Genomic DNA, 23,427 nt, shown 5'->3' with positions numbered 1-23,427 from the left:
ATGGCTTCCCCTGAGCTCTCACCAATTACCAGGGCATCCCCTCAGCTCTCTCCGATTACCAGGGCTTCCCCTGAGCTCTCTCCAATTACCAGAGCTTCCCCTGAGCTCTCTCCAATTACCAGGGCTTCCCCTGAACCCTGTCCAATTACCAGGGCTTCCCCGAGCTCTCTCCGATTACCAGGGCTTCCTCTGAGCTCTCTCCAATTACCAGGGCTTCCCCGAACTCTCTCCAATTGCCAGGGCTTCCCCTGAGCCTTGTCCGATTACCAGGGCTTCCCCGAGCCCTCTCCGATTACCAGGGCTTCCCCTGAGCTCTCTCCAATTACCAGGGCTTCCCCCGAGCCCTGTCCGATTACCAGGGCTTCCCCTGCGCTCTCTCTGATTACCAGGGCTTCCCCGAGCTCTCTCCAATTACCAGGGAATCACCTGAGCTCTCTCCAATTACCAGGGCTTCCCCTGAGCCCTGTCCGATTACCATGGATTCCCCTGAGCTCTCTCCGAACACCAGGGCTTCCCCCGAGTCCTTTCCAATTACCAGGGCTTCCCCTGAGCCCTGTCCGATTACCAGGGCTTCCCCTGAGCTCTCTCCGATTACCAGGGCTTCCCCGAGTCCTTTCCAATTACCAGGGCTTCCCCTGAGCCCTGTCCGATTACCAGGACATCCCCGAGCTCTCTCCGATTACCAGGGCTTCCGCTGAGCCCTGTCCGATTACCAGGGCTTCCCCTGAGCCCTGTCCGATTACAATGGATTCCCCTGAGCTCTCTCCGATTACCAGGGCTTCCCCCGTGTCCTTTCCAATTACCAGGGCTTCCCCTGAGCCCTGTCCGATTACCAGGGCTTCCCCTGAGCTCTCTCCGATTACGAGGGCTTCCCCGAGTCCTTTCCAATTACCAGGGTTTCCCCTGAGCCCTGTCCGATTACCAGGACATCTCCGAGCTCTCTCCGATTACCAGGGCTTCCGCTGAGCCCTGTCCGATTACCAGGGCTTCCCCTGAGCCCTGTCCGATTACCAGGGCTTCCCCTGAGCTCTCTCCAATTACAAGGGCTTCCCCGAGCTCTCTCCAATTACCAGAACATCCCCTGAGCTCTCTCCAATTACCAGGGCTTCCCCTGAGCCCTGTCCGATGACCAGGGCATCCCCGAGCTCTCTCCGATTACCAGGTCTTCCGCTGAGCCCTGTCCGATTACCAGGGCTTCCCCTGAGCCCTGTCCGATTACCAGGGCTTCCCCTGAGCTCTCTCCAATTACCAGGGCTTCCCTGAACCCTTTCCAATTACCAGGGCTTCCCCGAGCTCTCTCCGATTACCAGAGCTTCCCCTGAGCTCTCTCCAAATACCAGGGCTTGCCCTGAGCCCTGTCCGATGACCAGGGCATCCCCGAGCTCTCTCCGATTACCAGGTATTCCGTTGAGCCCTGTCCGATTACCAGGGCTTCCCCTGATCCCTGTCCGATTACCAGGACATCCCCGAGCTCTCTCCGATTACCAGGGCTTCCCCTGAGCTCTCACCAATTACCAGGTCATCCCCTGAGCTCTCTCCGATTACCAGGGCTTCCCCTGAGCTCTCTCCGATTACCAGAGCTTCCCCTGAGCTCTCTCCGATTGCCAGGGCTTCCCCTGAGCCCTCTCCGATTACCAGGGTTTCCCCGAGCTCTCTCCGATTACCAGGGCTTCCCCGAGTGCTTTCCGATTACCAGGGATTCCCCTGAGCCCTCTGCGATTACCAGGGCTTCCCCGAGCCCTCTCCGATTACCAGGGCTTCCCCTGAGCCCTGTCCGATTACCAGGGCTTCCCCTGAGCTCTCTCCAATTACCAGGGCTTCCCTGGACCATTTCCAATTACCAGGGCTTCCCCGAGCTCTCTCCGATTACCATGGCTTCCCCTGAGCTCTCACCAATTACCAGGGCATCCCCTCAGCTCTCTCCGATTACCAGGGCTTCCCCTGAGCTCTCTCCAATTACCAGAGCTTCCCCTGAGCTCTCTCCAATTACCAGGGCTTCCCCTGAACCCTGTCCAATTACCAGGGCTTCCCCGAGCTCTCTCCGATTACCAGGGCTTCCTCTGAGCTCTCTCCAATTACCAGGGCTTCCCCGAACTCTCTCCAATTGCCAGGGCTTCCCCTGAGCCTTGTCCGATTACCAGGGCTTCCCCGAGCCCTCTCCGATTACCAGGGCTTCCCCTGAGCTCTCTCCAATTACCAGGGCTTCCCCCGAGCCCTGTCCGATTACCAGGGCTTCCCCTGCGCTCTCTCTGATTACCAGGGCTTCCCCGAGCTCTCTCCAATTACCAGGGATTCACCTGAGCTCTCTCCAATTACCAGGGCTTCCCCTGAGCCCTGTCCGATTACCATGGATTCCCCTGAGCTCTCTCCGAACACCAGGGCTTCCCCCGAGTCCTATCCAATTACCAGGGCTTCCCCTGAGCCCTGTCCGATTACCAGGGCTTCCCGTGAGCTCTCTCCGATTACCAGGGCTTCCCCGAGTCCTTTCCAATTACCAGGGCTTCCCCTGAGCCCTGTCCGATTACCAGGACATCCCCGAGCTCTCTCCGATTACCAGGGCTTCCGCTGAGCCCTGTCCGATTACCAGGGCTTCCCCTGAGCCCTGTCCGATTACAATGGATTCCCCTGAGCTCTCTCCGATTACCAGGGCTTCCCCCGTGTCCTTTCCAATTACCATGGCTTCCCCTGAGCCCTGTCCGATTACCAGGGCTTCCCCTGAGCTCTCTCCGATTACGAGGGCTTCCCCGAGTCCTTTCCAATTACCAGGGTTTCCCCTGAGCCCTGTCCGATTACCAGGACATCTCCGAGCTCTCTCCGATTACCAGGGCTTCCGCTGAGCCCTGTCCGATTACCAGGGCTTCCCCTGAGCCCTGTCCGATTACCAGGGCTTCCCCTGAGCTCTCTCTGATTACCAAGGCTTCCTCGAGTGCTTTCCGATTACCAGGGCTTCCCCGAGCTCTCTCCGATTAGCAGGGCTTCCCCTGAGCTCTCACCAATTACCAGAGCTTCCCCTGAGCTCTCTCCGATTAGTAGGGCTTCCCCGAGCTCTCTCCAATTACCAGAGCTTCCCCTGAGCTCTCTCCAATTACCAGGGCTTCCCCCGAGTCCTTTCCAATTACCAGGGCTTCCCCTGAGCCCTGTCCGATTACCAGGGCTTCCCCTGAGCTCTCTCCGATTACCAGGGCTTCCCCGAGTCCTTTCCAATTACCAGGGTTTCCCCTGAGCCCTGTCCGATTACCAGGACATCTCCGAGCTCTCTCCGATTACCAGGGCTTCCGCTGAGCCCTCTCCGATTACCAGGGCTTCCCCTCAGCCCTGTCCGATTACCAGGGCTTCCCCTGAGCTCGCTCTGATTACCAAGGCTTCCTCGAGTGCTTTCCGATTACCAGGGCTTCCCCTGAGCTCTCACCTATTACCAGAGCTTCCCCTGAGCTCTCTCCGATTAGCAGGGCTTCCCCGAGCTCTCTCCAATTACCAGAGCTTCCCCTGAGCTCTCTCCAATTACCAGGGCTTCCCCTGAGCCCTGTCCGATGACCAGGGCATCCCCGAGCTCTCTCCGATTAAAAGGTCTTCCGCTGAGCCCTGTCCGATTACCAGGGCTTCCCCTGAGCCCTGTCCGATTACCAAGGCTTCCCCTGAGCTCTCTCCAATTACCAGGGCTTCCCTGAACCCTTTCCAATTACCAGGGCTTCCCCTGAGCCCTGTCCGATTACCAGTGCTTCCCCTGAGCTCTCTCCGATTACCAGGGCTTCCCCGAGTCCTTTCCAATTACCAGGGTTTCCCCTGAGCCCTGTCCGATTACCAGGACATCTCCGAGCTCTCTCTGATTACAAGGGCTTCCCCTGAGCCCTGTCCGATTACCAGGGCTTCCCCTGAGCTCTCTCTGATTACCATGGCTTCCTCGAGTGCTTTCCGATTACCAGGGCTTCCCCTGAGCTCTCACCTATTACCAGAGCTTCCCCTGAGCTCTCTCCGATTAGCAGGGCTTCCCCGAGCTCTCTCCAATTACCAGAGCTTCCCCTGAGCTCTCTCCAATTACCAGGGCTTCCCCTGAGCCCTGTCCGATGACCAGGGCTTCCCCTGAGCTCTCTCCAATTACCAGGGCTTCCCTGAACCCTTTCCAATTACCAGGGCTTCCCCGAGCTCTCTCCGATTACCAGGGCTTCCCCTGAGCTCTCTCCGATTACCAGAGCTTCCCCTGAGCTCTCTCCGATTACCAGGGCTACCCCTGAGCCCTCTCCGATTACCAGGGCTTCCCCGAGCTCTCTCCGATTACCAGGGCTTCCCCGAGTGCTTTCCGATTACCAGGGATTCCCCTGAGCCCTCTGCGATTACCAGGGCTTCCCCGAGCCCTCTCCGATTACCAGGGCTTCCCCTGAGCCCTGTCCTATTACCAGGGCTTCCCCTGAGCTCTCTCCGATTACCAGGGCTTCCCCGGAGCGCTCTCTGATTACCAGGGCTTCCCGAGCTCTCTCCGCTTACCAGGGCTTCCCCGAGCTCTCTCTGATTTCCAGGGCTTCCCCGAGTTCTCTCCAATTAGGAGGGCTTCCCCTGAGCTATCTCGAATTACCAGAGCTTCCCCGAGCTCTATCCAATTACCAGGGCTTCCCCTGAGCTCTCTCCAATTACCAGGGCTTCCCCTGAGCCCTGTCCGATTACCAGGGCTTCCCCCGAGCCATTCCCAATTACCAGGGCTTCCCCGAGCTCTCTCCAATTACCAGGGCTTCCCCGAGTGCTTTCCGATTACCAGGGCTTCCCCTGAGCCCTGCCCAATTAACAGGGCTTCCCCTGAGCTCTCTCCGATTACCAGGGCTTCCACGAGTGCTTTCCGATTACCAGGGATTCCCCGAGCTCTCTCCGATTACCAGGGCTTCCCCTGAACCCTGTCCAATTACCAGGGCTTCCCTGAGGTCTCTCCGATTACCAGGGCTTCCGCTGAGCCCTGTTCGATTACCAGGGCTTCCCCTGAGCCCTGTCCGATTACCAGGGCTTCCGCTGAGACCTGTCCGATTACCAGGGCTTCCCCCGAGCCCTCTCTGATTACCAGGGCTTCCACGAGCCCTCTCCGATTACCAGGGCTTCCCCGAGCTCTCTCCGATTACCAGGGCTTCCCCGAGTGCTTTCCGATTACCAGGGATTCCCCTGAGCCCTCTGGGATTACCAGGGTTTCCCCGAGCCCTCTCCGATTACCAGGGCTTCCCCTGAGCCCTGTCCGATTACCAGGGCTTCCCCTGAGCTCTGTCCAATTACCAGGGCTTCCCTGGACCATTTCCAATTACCAGGGCTTCCGCAAGCTCTCTCCGATTACCAGGGCTTCCCCTGAGCTCTCACCAATTACAAGGGCATCCCCTCAGCTCTCTCCGATTACCAGGGCTTCCCCTGAGCTCTCTCCGATTACCAGAGCTTCCCCGAGCTCTCTCCGATTACCAGGGCTACCCCTGAGCCCTCTCCGATTACCAGGGCTTCCCCGAGCTCTCTCCGATTACCAGGGCTTCCCCGAGTGCTTTCCGATTACCAGGGCTTCCCCTGAGCTCTCTCCGATTACCAGGGCTTCCCCGAGTCCTTTCCAATTACCAGGGCTTCCCCTGAGCCCTTTCCGATTACCAGGACATCCCCGAGCTCTCTCCGATTACCAGGGTTTCCGCTGAGCCCTGTCCGATTACCAGGGCTTCCCCTGAGCCCTTCCGATTACCTGGGCTTCCCCTGAGCTCTCTCCAATTAAAAGGGCTTCCCCTGAGCTCTCACCAATTACCAGAGCTTCCCCTGAGCTCTCTCCGATTAGCAGGGCTTCCCCGAGCTCTCTCCAATTACCAGGTCTTCCGCTGAGCCCTGTCCGATTACCAGGGCTTCCCCTGAGCCCTGTCCGATTACCAGGGCTTCCCCTGAGCTCTCTCCAATTACCAGGGCTTCCCTGAACCCTTTCCAATTACCAGGGCTTCCCCTGAGCTCTCTCCAATTACCAGGGCTTCCCCTGAACCCTGTCCAATTACCAGGGCTTCCCCGAGCTCTCTCCGATTACCAGGGCTTCCTCTGAGCTCTCTCCAATTACCAGGGCTTCCCCGAACTCTCTCCGATTGCCAGGGCTTCCCCTGAGCCTTGTCCGATTACCAGGGCTTCCCCGAGCCCTCTCCGATTACCAGGGCTTCCCCTGAGCTCTCTCCAATTACCAGGGCTTCCCCCGAGCCCTGTCCGATTACCAGGGCTTCCCCTGCGCTCTCTCTGATTACCAGGGCTTCCCCGAGCTCTCTCCTATTACCAGGGATTCACCTGAGCTCTCTCCAATTACCAGGGCTTCCCCTGAGCCCTGTCCGATTACCATGGATTCCCCTGAGCTCTCTCCGATTACCAGGGCTTCCCCAGAGTCCTTTCCAATTACCAGGGCTTCCCCTGAGCCCTGTCCGATTACCAGGACATCCCCGAGCTCTCTCCGATTACCAGGGCTTCCGCTGAGCCCTGTCCGATTACCAGGGCTTCCCCTGAGCCCTGTCCGATTACCATGGATTCCCCTGAGCTCTCTCCGATTACCAGGGCTTCCCCCGAGTCCTTTCCAATTACCAGGGCTTCCCCTGAGCCCTGTCCGATTACCAGGGCTTCCCCTGAGCTCTCTCCGATTACCAGGGCTTCCCCGAGTATTTTCCAATTACCAGGGTTTCCCCTGAGCCCTGTCCGATTACCAGGACATCTCCGAGCTCTCTCCGATTACCAGGGCTTCCGCTGAGCCCTGTCCGATTACCAGGGCTTCCCCTGAGCCCTGTCCGATTACCAGGGCTTCCCCTGAGCTCTCTCCAATTACAAGGGCTTCCCCGAGCTCTCTCCAATTACCAGAACATCCCCTGAGCTCTCTCCAATTACCAGGGCTTCCCCTGAGCCCTGTCCGATGACCAGGGCATCCCCGAGCTCTCTCCGATTACCAGGTCTTCCGCTGAGCCCTGTCCGATTACCAGGGCTTCCCCTGAGCCCTGTCCGATTACCAGGGCTTCCCCTGAGCTCTCTCCAATTACCAGGGCTTCCCTCTTCCCTTTCCAATTACCAGGGCTTCCCCGAGCTCTCTCCGATTACCAGAGCTTCCCCTGAGCTCTCTCCAAATACCAGGGCTTGCCCTGAGCCCTGTCCGATGACCAGGGCATCCCCGAGCTCTCTCCGATTACCAGGTATTCCGCTGAGCCCTGTCCGATTACCAGGGCTTCCCCTGATCCCTGTCCGATTACCAGGACATCCCCGAGCTCTCTCCGATTACCAGGGCTTCCCCTGAGCTCTCACCAATTACCAGGTCATCCCCTGAGCTCTCTCCGATTACCAGGGCTTCCCCTGAGCTCTCTCCGATTACCAGAGCTTCCCCTGAGCTCTCTCCGATTGCCAGGGCTTCCCCTGAGCCCTCTCCGATTACCAGGGTTTCCCCGAGCTCTCTCCGATTACCAGGGCTTCCCCGAGTGCTTTCCGATTACCAGGGATTCCCCTGAGCCCTCTGCGATTACCAGGGCTTCCCCGAGCCCTCTCCGATTACCAGGGCTTCCCCTGAGCCCTGTCCGATTACCAGGGCTTCCCCTGAGCTCTCTCCAATTACCAGGGCTTCCCTGGACCATTTCCAATTACCAGGGCTTCCCCGAGCTCTCTCCGATTACCATGGCTTCCCCTGAGCTCTCACCAATTACCAGGGCATCCCCTCAGCTCTCTCCGATTACCAGGGCTTCCCCTGAGCTCTCTCCAATTACCAGAGCTTCCCCTGAGCTCTCTCCAATTACCAGGGCTTCCCCTGAACCCTGTCCAATTACCAGGGCTTCCCCGAGCTCTCTCCGATTACCAGGGCTTCCTCTGAGCTCTCTCCAATTACCAGGGCTTCCCCGAACTCTCTCCAATTGCCAGGGCTTCCCCTGAGCCTTGTCCGATTACCAGGGCTTCCCCGAGCCCTCTCCGATTACCAGGGCTTCCCCTGAGCTCTCTCCAATTACCAGGGCTTCCCCCGAGCCCTGTCCGATTACCAGGGCTTCCCCTGCGCTCTCTCTGATTACCAGGGCTTCCCCGAGCTCTCTCCAATTACCAGGGAATCACCTGAGCTCTCTCCAATTACCAGGGCTTCCCCTGAGCCCTGTCCGATTACCATGGATTCCCCTGAGCTCTCTCCGAACACCAGGGCTTCCCCCGAGTCCTTTCCAATTACCAGGGCTTCCCCTGAGCCCTGTCCGATTACCAGGGCTTCCCCTGAGCTCTCTCCGATTACCAGGGCTTCCCCGAGTCCTTTCCAATTACCAGGGCTTCCCCTGAGCCCTGTCCGATTACCAGGACATCCCCGAGCTCTCTCCGATTACCAGGGCTTCCGCTGAGCCCTGTCCGATTACCAGGGCTTCCCCTGAGCCCTGTCCGATTACAATGGATTCCCCTGAGCTCTCTCCGATTACCAGGGCTTCCCCCGTGTCCTTTCCAATTACCAGGGCTTCCCCTGAGCCCTGTCCGATTACCAGGGCTTCCCCTGAGCTCTCTCCGATTACGAGGGCTTCCCCGAGTCCTTTCCAATTACCAGGGTTTCCCCTGAGCCCTGTCCGATTACCAGGACATCTCCGAGCTCTCTCCGATTACCAGGGCTTCCGCTGAGCCCTGTCCGATTACCAGGGCTTCCCCTGAGCCCTGTCCGATTACCAGGGCTTCCCCTGAGCTCTCTCCAATTACAAGGGCTTCCCCGAGCTCTCTCCAATTACCAGAACATCCCCTGAGCTCTCTCCAATTACCAGGGCTTCCCCTGAGCCCTGTCCGATGACCAGGGCATCCCCGAGCTCTCTCCGATTACCAGGTCTTCCGCTGAGCCCTGTCCGATTACCAGGGCTTCCCCTGAGCCCTGTCCGATTACCAGGGCTTCCCCTGAGCTCTCTCCAATTACCAGGGCTTCCCTGAACCCTTTCCAATTACCAGGGCTTCCCCGAGCTCTCTCCGATTACCAGAGCTTCCCCTGAGCGCTCCCCAAATACCAGGGCTTGCCCTGAGCCCTGTCCGATGACCAGGGCATCCCCGAGCTCTCTCCGATTACCAGGTATTCCGCTGAGCCCTGTCCGATTACCAGGGCTTCCCCTGATCCCTGTCCGATTACCAGGACATCCCCGAGCTCTCTCCGATTACCAGGGCTTCCCCTGAGCTCTCACCAATTACCAGGTCATCCCCTGAGCTCTCTCCGATTACCAGGGCTTCCCCTGAGCTCTCTCCGATTACCAGAGCTTCCCCTGAGCTCTCTCCGATTGCCAGGGCTTCCCCTGAGCCCTCTCCGATTACCAGGGTTTCCCCGAGCTCTCTCCGATTACCAGGGCTTCCCCGAGTGCTTTCCGATTACCAGGGATTCCCCTGAGCCCTCTGCGATTACCAGGGCTTCCCCGAGCCCTGTCCGATTACCAGGGCTTCCCCTGAGCCCTGTCCGATTACCAGGGCTTCCCCTGAGCTCTCTCCAATTACCAGGGCTTCCCTGGACCATTTCCAATTACCAGGGCTTCCCCGAGCTCTTTCCGATTACCATGGCTTCCCCTGAGCTCTCACCAATTACCAGGGCATCCCCTCAGCTCTCTCCGATTACCAGGGCTTCCCCTGAGCTCTCTCCAATTACCAGAGCTTCCCCTGAGCTCTCTCCAATTACCAGGGCTTCCCCTGAACCCTGTCCAATTACCAGGGCTTCCCCGAGCTCTCTCCGATTACCAGGGCTTCCTCTGAGCTCTCTCCAATTACCAGGGCTTCCCCGAACTCTCTCCAATTGCCAGGGCTTCCCCTGAGCCTTGTCCGATTACCAGGGATTCCCCGAGCCCTCTCCGATTACCAGGGCTTCCCCTGAGCTCTCTCCAATTACCAGGGCTTCCCCCGAGCCCTGTCCGATTACCAGGGCTTCCCCTGCGCTCTCTCTGATTACCAGGGCTTCCCCGAGCTCTCTCCAATTACCAGGGATTCACCTGAGCTCTCTCCAATTACCAGGGCTTCCCCTGAGCCCTGTCCGATTACCATGGATTCCCCTGAGCTCTCTCCGAACACCAGGGCTTCCCCCGAGTCCTTTCCAATTACCAGGGCTTCCCCTGAGCCCTGTCCGATTACCAGGGCTTCCCCTGAGCTCTCTCCGATTACCAGGGCTTCCCCGAGTCCTTTCCAATTACCAGGGCTTCCCCTGAGCCCTGTCCGATTACCAGGACATCCCCGAGCTCTCTCCGATTACCAGGGCTTCCGCTGAGCCCTGTCCGATTACCAGGGCTTCCCCTGAGCCCTGTCCGATTACAATGGATTCCCCTGAGCTCTCTCCGATTACCAGGGCTTCCCCCGTGTCCTTTCCAATTACCAGGGCTTCCCCTGAGCCCTGTCCGATTACCAGGGCTTCCCCTGAGCTCTCTCCGATTACGAGGGCTTCCCCGAGTCCTTTCCAATTACCAGGGTTTCCCCTGAGCCCTGTCCGATTACCAGGACATCTCCGAGCTCTCTCCGATTACCAGGGCTTCCGCTGAGCCCTGTCCGATTACCAGGGCTTCCCCTGAGCCCTGTCCGATTACCAGGGCTTCCCCTGAGCTCTCTCTGATTACCAAGGCTTCCTCGAGTGCTTTCCGATTACCAGGGCTTCCCGGGCTCTCTCCGATTAGCAGGGCTTCCCCTGAGCTCTCACCAATTACCAGAGCTTCCCCTGAGCTCTCTCCGATTAGTAGGGCTTCCCCGAGCTCTCTCCAATTACCAGGGCTTCCCCTGAGCTCTCTCCAATTACCAGGGCTTCCCCCGAGTCCTTTCCAATTACCAGGGCTTCCCCTGAGCCCTGTCCGATTACCAGGGCTTCCCCTGAGCTCTCTCCGATTACCAGGGCTTCCCCGAGTCCTTTCCAATTACCAGGGTTTCCCCTGAGCCCTGTCCGATTACCAGGACATCTCCGAGCTCTCTCCGATTACCAGGGCTTCCGCTGAGCCCTCTCCGATTACCAGGGCTTCCCCTCAGCCCTGTCCGATTACCAGGGCTTCCCCTGAGCTCGCTCTGATTACCAAGGCTTCCTCGAGTGCTTTCCGATTACCAGGGCTTCCCCTGAGCTCTCACCTATTACCAGAGCTTCCCCTGAGCTCTCTCCGATTAGCAGGGCTTCCCCGAGCTCTCTCCAATTACCAGAGCTTCCCCTGAGCTCTCTCCAATTACCAGGGCTTCCCCTGAGCCCTGTCCGATGACCAGGGCATCCCCGAGCTCTCTCCGATTAAAAGGTCTTCCGCTGAGCCCTGTCCGATTACCAGGGCTTCCCCTGAGCCCTGTCCGATTACCAAGGCTTCCCCTGAGCTCTCTCCAATTACCAGGGCTTCCCTGAACCCTTTCCAATTACCAGGGCTTCCCCTGAGCCCTGTCCGATTACCAGGGCTTCCCCTGAGCTCTCTCCGATTACCAGGGCTTCCCCGAGTCCTTTCCAATTACCAGGGTTTCCCCTGAGCCCTGTCCGATTACCAGGACATCTCCGAGCTCTCTCCGATTACAAGGGCTTCCCCTGAGCCCTGTCCGATTACCAGGGCTTCCCCTGAGCTCTCTCTGATTACCATGGCTTCCTCGAGTGCTTTCCGATTACCAGGGCTTCCCCTGAGCTCTCACCTATTACCAGAGCTTCCCCTGAGCTCTCTCCGATTAGCAGGGCTTCCCCGAGCTCTCTCCAATTACCAGAGCTTCCCCTGAGCTCTCTCCAATTACCAGGGCTTCCCCTGAGCCCTGTCCGATGACCAGGGCTTCCCCTGAGCTCTCTCCAATTACCAGGGCTTCCCTGAACCCTTTCCAATTACCAGGGCTTCCCCGAGCTCTCTCCGATTACCAGGGCTTCCCCTGAGCTCTCTCCGATTACCAGAGCTTCCCCTGAGCTCTCTCCGATTACCAGGGCTACCCCTGAGCCCTCTCCGATTACCAGGGCTTCCCCGAGCTCTCTCCGATTACCAGGGCTTCCCCGAGTGCTTTCCGATTACCAGGGATTCCCCTGAGCCCTCTGCGATTACCAGGGCTTCCCCGAGCCCTCTCCGATTACCAGGGCTTCCCCTGAGCCCTGTCCTATTACCAGGGCTTCCCCTGAGCTCTCTCCGATTACCAGGGCTTCCCCGGAGCGCTCTCTGATTACCAGGGCTTCCCGAGCTCTCTCCGCTTACCAGGGCTTCCCCGAGCTCTCTCTGATTTCCAGGGCTTCCCCGAGTTCTCTCCAATTAGGAGGGCTTCCCCTGAGCTATCTCGAATTACCAGAGCTTCCCCGAGCTCTATCCAATTACCAGGGCTTCCCCTGAGCTCTCTCCAATTACCAGGGCTTCCCCTGAGCCCTGTCCGATTACCAGGGCTTCCCCCGAGCCATTCCCAATTACCAGGGCTTCCCCGAGCTCTCTCCAATTACCAGGGCTTCCCCGAGTGCTTTCCGATTACCAGGGCTTCCCCTGAGCCCTGCCCAATTAACAGGGCTTCCCCTGAGCTCTCTCCGATTACCAGGGCTTCCACGAGTGCTTTCCGATTACCAGGGATTCCCCGAGCTCTCTCCGATTACCAGGGCTTCCCCTGAACCCTGTCCAATTACCAGGGCTTCCCTGAGGTCTCTCCGATTACCAGGGCTTCCGCTGAGCCCTGTTCGATTACCAGGGCTTCCCCTGAGCCCTGTCCGATTACCAGGGCTTCCGCTGAGACCTGTCCGATTACCAGGGCTTCCCCCGAGCCCTCTCTGATTACCAGGGCTTCCACGAGCCCTCTCCGATTACCAGGGCTTCCCCGAGCTCTCTCCGATTACCAGGGCTTCCCCGAGTGCTTTCCGATTACCAGGGATTCCCCTGAGCCCTCTGGGATTACCAGGGTTTCCCCGAGCCCTCTCCGATTACAAGGGCTTCCCCTGAGCCCTGTCCGATTACCAGGGCTTCCCCTGAGCTCTCTCCAATTACCAGGGCTTCCCTGGACCATTTCCAATTACCAGGGCTTCCGCAAGCTCTCTCCGATTACCAGGGCTTCCCCTGAGCTCTCACCAATTACAAGGGCATCCCCTCAGCTCTCTCCGATTACCAGGGCTTCCCCTGAGCTCTCTCCAATTACCAGAGCTTCCCCTGAGCTCTCTCCAATTACCAGGGCTTCCCCTGAACCCTGTCCAATTACCAGGGCTTCCCCGAGCTCTCTCCGATTACCAGGGCTTCCTCTGAGCTCTCTCCAATTACCAGGGCTTCCCCGAACTCTCTCCGATTGCCAGGGCTTCCCCTGAGCCTTGTCCAATTACCAGGGCTTCCCCGAGCCCTCTCCGATTACCAGGGCTTCCCCTGAGCTCTCTCCAATTACCAGGGCTTCCCCCGAGCCCTGTCCGATTACCAGGGCTTCCGCTGCGCTCTCTCTGATTACCAGGGCTTCCCCGAGCTCTCTCCAATTACCAGGGATTCACCTGAGCATCTCCAATTACCAGGGCTTCCCCTGAGCCCTGTCCGATTACCATGGATTCCCCTGAGCTCTCTCCGATTACCAGGGCTTCCCCCGAGTCCTTTCCAATTACCAGGGCTTCCCTTGAGCCCTGTCCGATTACCAGGGCTTCCCCTGAGCTCTCTCCGATTACCAGGGCTTCCCCGAGTCCTTTCCAATTACCAGGGCTTCCCCTGAGCCCTGTCCGATTACCAGGACATCCCCGAGCTCTCTCCAATTACCAGGGCTTCCGCTGAGCCCTGTCCGATTACCAGGGCTTCCCCTGAGCTCTCTCCGATTACCAGGGCTTCCCCGAGTCCTTTCCAATTTCCAGGGCTTCCCCTGAGCCCTGTCCGATTACCAGGACATCCCCGAGCTCTCTCCGATTACCAGGGCTTCCGCTGAGCCCTGTCCGATTACCAGGGCTTCCCCTGAGCCCTGTCCGATTACCATGGATTCCCCTGAGCTCTCTCCGATTACCAGGGCTTCCCCCGAGTCCTTTCCAATTACCAGGGCTTCCCCTGAGCCCTGTCCGATTACCAGGGCTTCCCCTGAGCTCTCTCCGATTACCAGGGCTTCCCCGAGTCCTTTCCAATTACCAGGGTTTCCCCTGAGCCCTGTCCGATTACCAGGACATCTCCGAGCTCTCTCCGATTACCAGGGCTTCCGCTGAGCCCTCTCCGATTACCAGGGCTTCCCCTCAGCCCTGTCCGATTACCAGGGCTTCCCCTGAGCTCTCTCTGATTACCAAGGCTTCCTCGAGTGCTTTCCGATTACCAGGGCTTCCCCTGAGCTCTCACCTATTACCAGAGCTTCCCCTGAGCTCTCTCCGATTAGCAGGGCTTCCCCGAGCTCTCTCCAATTACCAGAGCTTCCCCTGAGCTCTCTCCAATTACCAGGGCTTCCACTGAGCCCTGTCCGATGACCAGGGCATCCCCGAGCTCTCTCCGATTACCAGGTCTTCCGCTGAGCCCTGTCCGATTACCAGGGCTTCCCCTGAGCCCTGTCCGATTACCAAGGCTTCCCCTGAGCTCTCTCCAATTACCAGGGCTTCCCTGAACCCTTTCTAATTACCATGGATTCCCAGAGCTCTCCCCGATTACTAGAGCTTCCCCTGAGCTCTCACAAATTACCAGGGCTTGCCCTGAGCCCTGTCCGATGACCAGGGCATCCCCGAGCTCTCTCCGATTACCAGGTCTTCCGCTGACCCCTGTCCGATTACCAGGGCTTCCCCTGAGCCCTGTCCGATTACCAGGGCTTCCCCTGAGCTCTCTCCAATTACCAGGGCTTCCCTGAACCCTTTCCAATTACCAGGGCTTCCCCGAGCTCTCTCCGATTACCAGGGCTTCCCCTGAGCTCTCTCCGATTACCAGAGCTTCCCCTGAGCTCTCTCCGATTACCAGGGCTACCCCTGAGCCCTCTCCGATTACCAGGGCTTCCCCGAGCTCTCTCCGATATCCAGGGCTTCCCCGAGTGCTTTCCGATTACCAGGGATTCCCCTGAGCCCTCTGCGATTACCAGGGCTTCCCCGAGCCCTCTTCAATTACCAGGGCTTCCCCTGAACCCTGTCCAATTACCAGGGCTTCCCCGAGTTCTCTCCGATTACCAGGGCTTCCTCTGAGCTCTCTCCAATTACCAGGGCTTCCCCGAACTCTCTCCGATTGCCAGGGCTTCCCCTGAGCCTTGTCCGATTACCAGGGCTTCCCCGAGCCCTCTCCGATTACCAGGGCTTCCCCTGAGCCCTGTCCGATTACCAGGGCTTCCCCTGAGCTCTCTCCAATTACCAGGGCTTCCCTGGACCATTTCCAATTACCAGGGCTTCCCCGAGCTCTCTCCGATTACCATGGCTTCCCCTGAGCTCTCACCAATTACCAGGGCATCCCCTCAGCTCTCTCCGATTACCAGGGCTTCCCCTGAGCTCTCTCCAATTACCAGAGCTTCCCCTGAGCTCTCTCCAATTACCAGGGCTTCCCCTGAACCCTGTCCAATTACCAGGGCTTCCCCGAGCTCTCTCCGATTACCAGGGCTTCCTCTGAGCTCTCTCCAATTACCAGGGCTTCCCCGAACTCTCTCCAATTGCCAGGGCTTCCCCTGAGCCTTGTCCGATTACCAGGGCTTCCCCGAGCCCTCTCCGATTACCAGGGCTTCCCCTGAGCTCTCTCCAATTACCAGGGCTTCCCCCGAGCCCTGTCCGATTACCAGGGCTTCCCCTGCGCTCTCTCTGATTACCAGGGCTTCCCCGAGCTCTCTCCAATTACCAGGGATTCACCTGAGCTCTCTCCAATTACCAGCGCTTCCCCTGAGCCCTGTCCGATTACCATGGATTCCCCTGAGCTCTCTCCGAACACCAGGGCTTCCACCGAGTCCTTTCCAATTACCAGGGCTTCCCCTGAGCCCTGTCCGATTACCAGGGCTTCCCCTGAGCTCTCTCCGATTACCAGGGCTTCCCCGAGTCCTTTCCAATTACCAGGGCTTCCCCTGAGCCCTGTCCGATTACCAGGACATCCCCGAGCTCTCTCCGATTACCAGGTCTTCCGCTGAGCCCTGTCCGATTACCAGGGCTTCCCCTGAGCCCTGTCCGATTACAATGGATTCCCCTGAGCTCTCTCCGATTACCAGGGCTTCCCCCGTGTCCTTTCCAATTACCAGGGCTTCCCCTGAGCCCTGTCCGATTGCCAGGGCTTCCCCTGAGCTCTCTCCGATTACGAGGGCTTCCCCGAGTCCTTTCCAATTACCAGGGTTTCCCCTGAGCCCTGTCCGATTACCAGGACATCTCCGAGCTCTCTCCGATTACCAGGGCTTCCGCTGAGCCCTGTCCGATTACCAGGGCTTCCCCTGAGCCCTGTCCGATTACCAGGGCTTCCCCCGAGCCCTCTCTGATTACCAGGGCTTCCACGAGCCCTCTCCGATTACCAGGGCTTCCCCTGAGCTCACTCCGATTACCAGGGCTTCCCCGAGTCCTTTCCAATTACCAGGGTTTCCCCTGAGCCCTGTCCGATTACCAGGACATCTCCGAGCTCTCTCCGATTACCAGGGCTTCCGCTGAGCCCTCTCCGATTACCAGGGCTTCCCCTCAGCCCTGTCCGATTACCAGGGCTTCCCCTGAGCTCGCTCTGATTACCAAGGCTTCCTCGAGTGCTTTCCGATTACCAGGGCTTCCCCTGAGCTCTCACCTATTACCAGAGCTTCCCCTGAGGTCTCTCCGATTAGCAGGGCTTCCCCGAGCTCTCTCCAATTACCAGAGCTTCCCCTGAGCTCTCTCCAATTACCAGGGCTTCCCCTGAGCCCTGTCCGATGACCAGGGCATCCCCGAGCTCTCTCCGATTAAAAGGTCTTCCCCTGAGCCCTGTCCGATTACCAAGGCTTCCCCTGAGCTCTCTCCAATTACCAGGGCTTCCCTGAACCCTTTCCAATTACCAGGGCTTCCCCTGAGCCCTGTCCGATTACCAGGGCTTCCCCTGAGCTCTCTCCGATTACCAGGGCTTCCCCGAGTCCTTTCCAATTACCAGGGTTTCCCCTGAGCCCTGTCCGATTACCAGGACATCTCCGAGCTCTCTCCGATTACAAGGGCTTCCCCTGAGCCCTGTCCGATTACCAGGGCTTCCCCTGAGCTCTCTCTGATTACCATGGCTTCCTCGAGTGCTTTCCGATTACCAGGGCTTCCCCTGAGCTCTCACCTATTACCAGAGCTTCCCCTGAGCTCTCTCCGATTAGCAGGGCTTCCCCGAGCTCTCTCCAATTACCAGAGCTTCCCCTGAGCTCTCTCCAATTACCAGGGCTTCCCCTGAGCCCTGTCCGATGACCAGGGCTTCCCCTGAGCTCTCTCCAATTACCAGGGCTTCCCTGAACCCTTTCCAATTACCAGGGCTTCCCCGAGCTCTCTCCGATTACCAGGGCTTCCCCTGAGCTCTCTCCGATTACCAGAGCTTCCCCTGAGCTCTCTCCGATTACCAGGGCTACCCCTGAGCCCTCTCCGATTACCAGGGCTTCCCCGAGCTCTCTCCGATTACCAGGGCTTCCCCGAGTGCTTTCCGATTACCAGGGATTCCCCTGAGCCCTCTGCGATTACCAGGGCTTCCCCGAGCCCTCTCCGATTACCAGGGCTTCCCCTGAGCCCTGTCCTATTACCAGGGCTTCCCCTGAGCTCTCTCCGATTACCAGGGCTTCCCCGGAGCGCTCTCTGATTACCAGGGCTTCCCGAGCTCTCTCCGCTTACCAGGGCTTCCCCGAGCTCTCTCTGATTTCCAGGGCTTCCCCGAGTTCTCTCCAATTAGGAGGGCTTCCCCTGAGCTATCTCGAATTACCAGAGCTTCCCCGAGCTCTATCCAATTACCAGGGCTTCCCCTGAGCTCTCTCCAATTACCAGGGCTTCCCCTGAGCCCTGTCCGATTACCAGGGCTTCCCCCGAGCCATTCCCAATTACCAGGGCTTCCCCGAGCTCTCTCCAATTACCAGGGCTTCCCCGAGTGCTTTCCGATTACCAGGGCTTCCCCTGAGCCCTGCCCAATTAACAGGGCTTCCCCTGAGCTCTCTCCGATTACCAGGGCTTCCACGAGTGCTTTCCGATTACCAGGGATTCCCCGAGCTCTCTCCGATTACCAGGGCTTCCCCTGAACCCTGTCCAATTACCAGGGCTTCCCTGAGGTCTCTCCGATTACCAGGGCTTCCGCTGAGCCCTGTTCGATTACCAGGGCTTCCCCTGAGCCCTGTCCGATTACCAGGGCTTCCGCTGAGACCTGTCCGATTACCAGGGCTTCCCCCGAGCCCTCTCTGATTACCAGGGCTTCCACGAGCCCTCTCCGATTACCAGGGCTTCCCCGAGCTCTCTCCGATTACCAGGGCTTCCCCGAGTGCTTTCCGATTACCAGGGATTCCCCTGAGCCCTCTGGGATTACCAGGGTTTCCCCGAGCCCTCTCCGATTACCAGGGCTTCCCCTGAGCCCTGTTCGATTACCAGGGCTTCCCCTGAGCTCTCTCCAATTACCAGGGCTTCCCTGGACCATTTCCAATTACCAGGGCTTCCGCAAGCTCTCTCCGATTACCAGGGCTTCCCCTGAGCTCTCACCAATTACAAGGGCATCCCCTCAGCTCTCTCCGATTACCAGGGCTTCCCCTGAGCTCTCTCCAATTACCAGAGCTTCCCCTGAGCTCTCTCCAATTACCAGGGCTTCCCCTGAACCCTGTCCAATTACCAGGGCTTCCCCGAGCTCTCTCCGATTACCAGGGCTTCCTCTGAGCTCTCTCCAATTACCAGGGCTTCCCCGAACTCTCTCCGATTGCCAGGGCTTCCCCTGAGCCTTGTCCGATTACCAGGGCTTCCCCGAGCCCTCTCCGATTACCAGGGCTTCCCCTGAGCCCTGTCCGATTACCAGGGCTTCCCCTGAGCTCTCTCCAATTACCAGGGCTTCCCTGGACCATTTCCAATTACCAGGGCTTCCCCGAGCTCTCTCCGATTACCATGGCTTCCCCTGAGCTCTCACCAATTACCAGGGCATCCCCTCAGCTCTCTCCGATTACCAGGGCTTCCCCTGAGCTCTCTCCAATTACCAGAGCTTCCCCTGAGCTCTCTCCAATTACCAGGGCTTCCCCTGAGCCCTGTCCGATTACCAGGGCTTCCCCTGAGCTCTCTCCGATTACCAGGGCTTCCCCGAGTCCTTTCCAATTACCAGGGCTTCCCCTGAGCCCTGTCCGATTACCAGGACATCCCCGAGCTCTCTCCAATTACCAGGGCTTCCGCTGAGCCCTGTCCGATTACCAGGGCTTCCCCTGAGCTCTCTCCGATTACCAGGGCTTCCCCGAGTCCTTTCCAATTTCCAGGGCTTCCCCTGAGCCCTGTCCGATTACCAGGACATCCCCGAGCTCTCTCCGATTACCAGGGCTTCCGCTGAGCCCTGTCCGATTACCAGGGCTTCCCCTGAGCCCTGTCCGATTACCATGGATTCCCCTGAGCTCTCTCCGATTACCAGGGCTTCCCCCGAGTCCTTTCCAATTACCAGGGCTTCCCCTGAGCCCTGTCCGATTACCAGGGCTTCCCCTGAGCTCTCTCCGATTACCAGGGCTTCCCCGAGTCCTTTCCAATTACCAGGGTTTCCCCTGAGCCCTGTCCGATTACCAGGACATCTCCGAGCTCTCTCCGATTACCAGGGCTTCCGCTGAGCCCTCTCCGATTACCAGGGCTTCCCCTCAGCCCTGTCCGATTACCAGGGCTTCCCCTGAGCTCTCTCTGATTACCAAGGCTTCCTCGAGTGCTTTCCGATTACCAGGGCTTCCCCTGAGCTCTCACCTATTACCAGAGCTTCCCCTGAGCTCTCTCCGATTAGCAGGGCTTCCCCGAGCTCTCTCCAATTACCAGAGCTTCCCCTGAGCTCTCTCCAATTACCAGGGCTTCCACTGAGCCCTGTCCGATGACCAGGGCATCCCCGAGCTCTCTCCGATTACCAGGTCTTCCGCTGAGCCCTGTCCGATTACCAGGGCTTCCCCTGAGCCCTGTCCGATTACCAAGGCTTCCCCTGAGCTCTCTCCAATTACCAGGGCTTCCCTGAACCCTTTCTAATTACCATGGATTCCCAGAGCTCTCCCCGATTACTAGAGCTTCCCCTGAGCTCTCACAAATTACCAGGGCTTGCCCTGAGCCCTGTCCGATGACCAGGGCATCCCCGAGCTCTCTCCGATTACCAGGTCTTCCGCTGACCCCTGTCCGATTACCAGGGCTTCCCCTGAGCCCTGTCCGATTACCAGGGCTTCCCCTGAGCTCTCTCCAATTACCAGGGCTTCCCTGAACCCTTTCCAATTACCAGGGCTTCCCCGAGCTCTCTCCGATTACCAGGGCTTCCCCTGAGCTCTCTCCGATTACCAGAGCTTCCCCTGAGCTCTCTCCGATTACCAGGGCTACCCCTGAGCCCTCTCCGATTACCAGGGCTTCCCCGAGCTCTCTCCGATATCCAGGGCTTCCCCGAGTGCTTTCCGATTACCAGGGATTCCCCTGAGCCCTCTGCGATTACCAGGGCTTCCCCGAGCCCTCTCCGATTACCAGGGCTTCCCCTGAGCCCTGTCCTATTACCAGGGCTTCCCCTGAGCTCTCTCTGATTACCAGGGCTTCCCCGGAGCCCTCTCTGATTACCAGGGCTTCCCGAGCTCTCTCCGCTTACCAGGGCTTCCCCGAGCTCTCTCTGATTTCCAGGGCTTCCCCGAGTTCTCTCCAATTAAGAGGGCTTCCCCTGAGCTATCTCGAATTACCAGAGCTTCCCCGAGCTCTATCCAATTACCAGGGCTTCCCCTGAGCTCTCTCCAATTACCTGGGCTTCCCCTGAGCCCTGTCCGATTACCAGGGCTTCCCCCGAGCCATTCCCAATTACCAGGGCTTCCCCGAGCTCTCTCCAATTACCAGGGCTTCCCCGAGTGCTTTCCGATTACCAGGGCTTCCCCTGAGCCCTGTCCAAATAACAGGGCTTCCCCTGAGCTCTCTCCGATTACCAGGGCTTCCACGAGTGCTTTCCGATTACCAGGGCTTCCCCGAGCTCTCTCCGATTACCAGGGCTTCCCCTGAACCCTGTCCAATTACCAGGGCTTCCCTGAGGTCTCTCCGATTACCAGGGCTTCCGCTGAGCCCTGTTCGATTACCAGGGCTTCCCCTGAGCCCTGTCCGATTACCAGGGCTTCCGCTGAGCCCTGTCCGATTACCAGGGCTTCCCCCGAGCCCTCTCTGATTACCAGGGCTTCCACGAGCTCTCTCCGATTACCAAGGCTTCCCAGAGCTCTCTCCGATTACCAAGTCTTCCCCGAGCTCACTCCGATTACCACGGCTTCCCCTGAGCCCTCTCCGATTACCAGGGCTTCCCCGAGCTCGCTCCAATTACCAGGGCTTCCCCGAGTGCTTTCCTTTACCAGGGCTTCCCCCGAGCCCCTTCTGATTACCAGGGCTTCCCCAAGCTCTCTCCGATTACCAGGGCTTCCCCGACCTCTCTCCGATTGCCAGGGCTTCCCCAAGTGCTCTCCAATTACCAGGGCTTCCCCTGAGCCCTGCCTGATTACCAGGGCTTCCCCAAGTACTCTCCAATTACCAGGGCTTCCTCTGAGCTCTCTCCGATTACCAGGGCTTCCCCGAGCTCTCTCCGATTACCAGGGCTTCCCCTGAGCTCTCTCCTATTACCAGAGCTTCCCCTGAGCTCTCTCCAATTGACAGGGCTTCCCCTGAGCTCTCTCCCATTACCAGAGCTTCCGCTGAGCTCTCTCCAATTACCAGGGCTTCCCTGAACCCTTTCCAATTACCAGGGCTTCCCCTGAGCCCTGTCCGATTACCAGGGCTTCCCCTGAGCTCTCTCCGATTACCAGGGCTTCCCCGAGTCCTTTCCAATTACCAGGGTTTCCCCTGAGCCCTGTCCGATTACCAGGACATCTCCGAGCTCTCTCCGATTACAAGGGCTTCCCCTGAGCCCTGTCCGATTACCAGGGCTTCCCCTGAGATCTCTCTGATTACCATGGCTTCCTCGAGTGCTTTCCGATTACCAGGGCTTCCCCTGAGCTCTCACCTATTACCAGAGCTTCCCCTGAGCTCTCTCCGATTAGCAGGGCTTCCCCGAGCTCTCTCCAATTACCAGAGCTTCCCCTGAGCTCTCTCCAATTACCAGGGCTTCCCCTGAGCCCTGTCCGATGACCAGGGCTTCCCCTGAGCTCTCTCCAATTACCAGGGCTTCCCTGAACCCTTTCCAATTACCAGGGCTTCCCCGAGCTCTCTCCGATTACCAGGGCTTCCCCTGAGCTCTCTCCGATTACCAGAGCTTCCCCTGAGCTCTCTCCGATTACCAGGGCTACCCCTGAGCCCTCTCCGATTACCAGGGCTTCCCCGAGCTCTCTCCGATTACCAGGGCTTCCCCGAGTGCTTTCCGATTACCAGGGATTCCCCTGAGCCCTCTGCGATTACCAGGGCTTCCCCGAGCCCTCTCCGATTACCAGGGCTTCCCCTGAGCCCTGTCCTATTACCAGGGCTTCCCCTGAGCTCTCTCCGATTACCAGGGCTTCCCCGGAGCGCTCTCTGATTACCAGGGCTTCCCGAGCTCTCTCCGCTTACCAGGGCTTCCCCGAGCTCTCTCTGATTTCCAGGGCTTCCCCGAGTTCTCTCCAATTAGGAGGGCTTCCCCTGAGCTATCTCGAATTACCAGAGCTTCCCCGAGCTCTATCCAATTACCAGGGCTTCCCCTGAGCTCTCTCCAATTACCAGGGCTTCCCCTGAGCCCTGTCCGATTACCAGGGCTTCCCCCGAGCCATTCCCAATTACCAGGGCTTCCCCGAGCTCTCTCCAATTACCAGGGCTTCCCCGAGTGCTTTCCGATTACCAGGGCTTCCCCTGAGCCCTGCCCAATTAACAGGGCTTCCCCTGAGCTCTCTCCGATTACCAGGGCTTCCACGAGTGCTTTCCGATTACCAGGGATTCCCCGAGCTCTCTCCGATTACCAGGGCTTCCCCTGAACCCTGTCCAATTACCAGGGCTTCCCTGAGGTCTCTCCGATTACCAGGGCTTCCGCTGAGCCCTGTTCGATTACCAGGGCTTCCCCTGAGCCCTGTCCGATTACCAGGGCTTCCGCTGAGACCTGTCCGATTACCAGGGCTTCCCCCGAGCCCTCTCTGATTACCAGGGCTTCCACGAGCCCTCTCCGATTACCAGGGCTTCCCCGAGCTCTCTCCGATTACCAGGGCTTCCCCGAGTGCTTTCCGATTACCAGGGATTCCCCTGAGCCCTCTGGGATTACCAGGGTTTCCCCGAGCCCTCTCCGATTACCAGGGCTTCCCCTGAGCCCTGTCCGATTACCAGGGCTTCCCCTGAGCTCTCTCCAATTACCAGGGCTTCCCTGGACCATTTCCAATTACCAGGGCTTCCGCAAGCTCTCTCCGATTACCAGGGCTTCCCCTGAGCTCTCACCAATTACAAGGGCATCCCCTCAGCTCTCTCCGATTACCAGGGCTTCCCCTGAGCTCTCTCCAATTACCAGAGCTTCCCCTGAGCTCTCTCCAATTACCAGGGCTTCCCCTGAACCCTGTCCAATTACCAGGGCTTCCCCG

The sequence above is a fragment of the Carcharodon carcharias genome, chromosome 19 (genome assembly GCF_017639515.1).
Source record: "Carcharodon carcharias isolate sCarCar2 chromosome 19, sCarCar2.pri, whole genome shotgun sequence".
Taxonomy (NCBI): domain Eukaryota; kingdom Metazoa; phylum Chordata; class Chondrichthyes; order Lamniformes; family Lamnidae; genus Carcharodon; species Carcharodon carcharias.
The sequence above is the reverse complement of the archived record's forward strand: the minus strand, read 5'-3'. Positions refer to the sequence as shown.